Source organism: Protobothrops mucrosquamatus, unplaced genomic scaffold (genome assembly GCF_001527695.2).
Source record: "Protobothrops mucrosquamatus isolate PMUCROS unplaced genomic scaffold, P.Mucros_1.0 scaffold15432, whole genome shotgun sequence".
Classification (NCBI taxonomy): Eukaryota; Metazoa; Chordata; class Lepidosauria; order Squamata; family Viperidae; genus Protobothrops; species Protobothrops mucrosquamatus.
Genome location: NW_015401200.1, coordinates 1 through 5,219, shown reverse-complemented (window position 1 = coordinate 5,219; position 5,219 = coordinate 1). Strand labels below are relative to the sequence as shown.

At 35.3% G+C, this 5,219-nt stretch overlaps 1 long non-coding RNA gene across 1 annotated transcript; it reads right to left on the bottom strand.

The window, feature by feature from the left end:
• Nucleotides 1-6: 6 nt before the first annotated feature.
• Nucleotides 7-4,559, bottom strand: LOC107301668. Its single transcript, XR_001549317.1, has 3 exons — nt 4,469-4,559; nt 2,332-2,388; nt 7-601 (listed from the first exon to the last, which is right to left on the bottom strand). It is a non-coding gene; the product is annotated as an uncharacterized LOC107301668 (long non-coding RNA).
• Between the last annotated feature and the right edge of the window lie 660 nt (nt 4,560-5,219).

Genomic DNA, 5,219 nt, shown 5'->3' with positions numbered 1-5,219 from the left:
GCCCAGAGCCCAAAATGGTACCATTTTAATTAGAAATTAAATCTGTTTAAAAATCATCTCCTCTTGAAGCCTAAAAATTACAATGTTTATCTGGGATATCTTTTTCAGAAGTTAAGTATTGTTTTCCTCGGTCCACCTTTTCATTTAAAGAACGGCTAAATGCTGAGCCCCATATCCTATAGTAGAACATTATAAAAAAGCTTTATTTCTCACAATTCTAGAACCAAGTTTGGGGTTTTTTTTTATAATAATATACTTTATTGTTGTCATATTTTATACAGACGTCAGCTGCTTAATCTGTGCAGATCAAAATAATATTTATTCTCTCAATAAAGGAAAACACAATTATTCCATTTTCTTAACAGAAAACATTCCATACAGTTCTCTTTGTCACGTCTAGATCAGAGAGAAGCTTGCAAATTGGCAATTACTACATATATACATGAATGCAAACCGACATGCCAAACCCTTTTTCTACATTATTTCAGTTGTCAAAAAGGACTTGGAGTATCATGGATGGCAAAAAGGAAAATCCACACATCTTCAGGAGAGGTGTTTTTTTTTTACTTTTTTCCAAATGGATCAGACCACACTTTTAATCCTGTGGGTAAACAAATGATTGGAGCATTTAGAATTATTCCTTTTAATATCGGTAATAGTGCAAGAAGATAGTTATTTCCCAGCAGTAAACATGCACACACCAAAGAGAAAACCTCCATAACCCATATAATTTAAATAATAAAACAAGCAATCTGCCCCCCCAAAAAAGCAGTCAGATCTTTTATTTAAAATTGGAATAGTGGTTTGAGGTGAGAGTGACTAAGAAACGACGTTCCTACATGTGTACATTAGAATGCAAAGAGTCTTTGGTGAGCCATCCTCTTTGTGAAATTTTCATCGATTCTGTCCACAATTCTTGCTGAATGACAAACTAGAATAACTCAGGCTACCTTGAACTGTTTTGAGAAATGAGCATCAAATACAGAAGGAGGGTTGGGGAACAGAACTGAAATCCCACTCTTAAAGCTGACTTATTTCAAGATTTAAAGGCCGCCCAGCAATGACAATGTGAGGAGGATGTACAATATACTGTACAATGATTTAAATAACAACAAACAATATATAAATACCAAAGCTAAAATCTAAAATGACATTCCCCAATAAATTAAACCTTTCAATAAACTCGTTATCCAATAAACATGTTTAGGCTTGCAGCGGGGAAAAAATTAGCCAACCATAATCAGTAAAATGGGACAAAACATAACAAATGTTTCACTTAACAGCAGAAAATTTGGGCTCAATTGTGGTCATAAGTTGAGGACTACCTGCATTTTGGCAAAGGAGTACATATTTTTGTAAGCATCTAAATTAGCACTTTAAACACTTAGAAGCAAATAGTAACCAATAGTTCTAAAAATGGCAATACAATAATGTATTGTACAAAGACAAATATGTTGCGCTCATAATTTGAGTGCCAAACAACTTATGAAACCAGTTGATTTATAACCCTTTGAAGCAATTGAATTGGGACATATGTAGAGCATGGATAACTCTGACCAGGTTTTTCCCTGCCTAAGAATATTGACAAGCCAGTATTGTTTGTCTACTACAACTTCACTTGGGAGTCTATGTCAAAATTAAACGCAAGGGGAAAAACAAATTTAAAATCTATTTTGTAGATTAGTGCAAACCACTGTGTGGTTGTATGAATCCTAATTCTTCAAACAGGGAACTCAGGTAAGCATAGCACCTGTTTTTTTGGAATATTTTGTTTTCTGGCCTTCATCCACCCCACTAAAAATAGACTTCATGGAGCTGAGTTCACTAATCATCCTCAACAACAGATAATTTAATAACTTTACTACATTAATCCAAATCTTCTGGATTTGCCTGGCCCCCTAAGCCACAAAACTAATCAGATAGGCTGAACTTTGCACAACAGACCAAGTAAAATGTGGCTGGCTAATTTGTGCAAACACAATTTAGTAATTTCAGCTGACAAGGAAAAGAGCTGGATAAAATCAGCATACTGGCAGGATTCCCCATACAACAAAAGAGACCTTAACTAAGTTCCATTCTGCATCTATTTTCCAATTTATATTTCCAAAATTGAGCAGGAGTAAAATATATGGAGGTGACAAATAGCGCACACTCAGGAACAATTTTCTAAGCAGCAGAAGAATGACTCCTCCAGGTAGAAACTATCAATTTAAAAATGTATCTCATATTTTGGGCTGGAATCCAAATTAAACCCCACTGCTTTATCAATTTGGGGATACTTATTTAAACTATAACATAACTAAACAGACACACATCAATTTAGAGATATACCTGGAGGCTGTACATCTTCTTGGATAATGCCGGCTCGATTTATATTTTGTGCCTTTTCTAATAAATATAAAATACATAAGTAAGTAAAATGCACACTTGGTTGACTTACTGCTCAGTATTCATGACTATGTTAAATGTGGCATTTAAGGCTAAGCTATTTCTTATGCTTTGGTATCTGTTCTCTGCTCTCAGACCAGAACTCCAATGGCATCCTATGCAATTTTCTTAATTTCTTGAATTTACTCTGTTCTCCCATCCTTCCTACACTCCTTCCTACACTGCATCCGGCTCTTATCTCCCATCAGACTTTGTCATTGACCAGTCTTAAGATTTTACTTATGTAAATCTATACACACAAGCCCATGCCCCTAAATATTCACCTAATAGCACAGTATTCAATAAGTAATACTATAATAATGAATAACAATAACAAAATAACAATAACAATATCCACATCTGCCTATCCTAGGTCCTTGAAACAAATAATAATAATAATAATAATAATAATAATAATAATAATAATAATAATAATAATAATAATAATAATAAATTAATAATATCCACATCTGCCTATTCCAGGTCCTTGATATAATAATAATAATAATAATAATAATAATAATAATAATAATAATAATAATAATAATAATAATATCCACATCTGCCTATCTCAGGTCCTTGATATAATAATAATAATAATAATAATAATAATAATAATAATAATATCCACATCTGCCTATCCTAGGTCCTTGATATAATAATAATAATAATAATAATAATAATAATAATAATAATATCCACATCTAACTATCCTAGGTCGTTGATAGACAAATAATAATAATAATAATAATAATAATATCCACATCTGCCTATCTCAGGTCCTTGATATAATAATAATAATAATAATAATAATAATAATAATAATAATATCCACATCTGCGTATCTCAGGTCCTTGATATAATAATAATAATATCCACATCTGCCTATCCTAGGTCCTTGATACAAATAATAATAATAATAATAATAATAATAATAATAATAATAATATCCACATCTGCGTATCTCAGGTCCTTGATATAATAATAATAATAATAATAATAATAATAAATGATTAATAATAATATCTACATCTGCCTATCTCAGGTCCTTGATATAATAATAATAATAATGATAATAATAATATCCACATCTGCCTATCCTAGGTCGTTGATAGACTAATAATAATAATAATAATAATATCCACATCTGCCTATCTCAGGTCCTTGATATAATAATAATAATAATAATAATAATAATAATAATAATAATAATAATAATAATAAATGATTAATAATAATATCCACATCTGCCTATCTCAAGTCCTTGATATAATAATAATAATGATAATAATAATATCCACATCTGCCTATCCTAGGTCGTTGATAGACTAATAATAATAATAATAATAATATCCACATCTGCCTATCTCAGGTCCTTGATATAATAATAATAATAATAACAACAACAACAACACATATCCACATCTATCCCAGGTCCTTGATAGACAAACATGCCAAATCCAATCTGAACATCTGGCTGACAAACCATTATATATATGGCTATTATTATTATATTATGTTAATCATACTACATTCTATTAATTATAATATATAAAATGATAAATTAATTAAAATATTTACTTAGCGCATCATGTAGATGCCTTACGCTAAATAAATAAATACACCAGTTGTTTTTTCTTTGTTTTGTTTTTTTTAAAAAAAGAGAATAGGGCGGTGTCTTGAGACTACAATCCCCTAAATGACTTTTAGAGGAAGGTCTGCAAGAGGGGGGGACCAGTCACAACCGCCCTCCTGATCGCAGCTGGGACGCACTGCCAGTTAGCTGCTTTTTGAAAATAAGATTTTTAAAGGAGGAAGCTTATGGGGTGGCTGTGGATCCAATTAAAAGGCGGCTCAGCCCCAGCAAGCGAGGCGGGTCAGCCCAGCCGTGACCTCCTCCCTCGAGTCCCTCCGCCTCCCCTCCCCGCCAAGGGAAGGCCGGAGCCGGCCACGAGGGCCGCCTTCCCTCCCTCCCTCCCTTACTGTAGTCCCCCAGGTGGGTCATGGGGTAAAAGAAGATGGGGTAGAGGGTCAGCCCCACCGCAGCAGCGAAGCCGCCGAAGACCAGGACGTAGCGCCTCAGAGACGCCATTGCTATCCGGCATCGGAACCGGAAACCCCGCTGGCCCTCCGCTTCCGGTTCCTGCGCTCCCTCAGCTCGAATAGCCGTGCTGCCTCGCAGCCAGAGCGTCCGCGCCTGACCCCTAGTGGCGGCCGCCGGGAACTAGCAAGTCTGCGCGGGGCTGCGCTGCGGGAAGGCGCGTGAAAGCGGGCGACCGTCCGGACGTTTGCAATCCGGGTTTGCAAGATGGCAGCCTGTAAACCAGCTTGGCAAAAGCTCCAAAAGCTCCGTTGCAAAAGAAGAGTAGTGTATCTTGTTCAGTTTTAATCCAGATAGCTAGAATAGAGTAGAGTAGAGTAGAGTAGAGTAGAGTAGAGTAGAGTAGAGTAGAGTAGAATAATAGAATAGAATAGAGAAAAGAGGAGAGGAGAGGAGAGAAAGAATAGAATAGAATAGAATAGAATAGAATAGAATAGAATAGAATAGAATAGAATAGAATAGAATAGAATAGAATAGAATAGAATAGAGAAAAGAGGAGAGGAGAGAAGAAAAAGTAGAAGGGAGAGGAAAGGAGAGGAGTAGAAGTCTTTGACTCGTCGTTCAGACCTCTCTGTCCAGAAGGTCAATCTTGTTGTCCTGAGCAAGGTGACCCATGTCTTTCAGGTGCAGATTAGCATTCTTCAGGCAGTTTTGATCACATGATCATGGGGATGCTGCAAAGGTTGTAAGC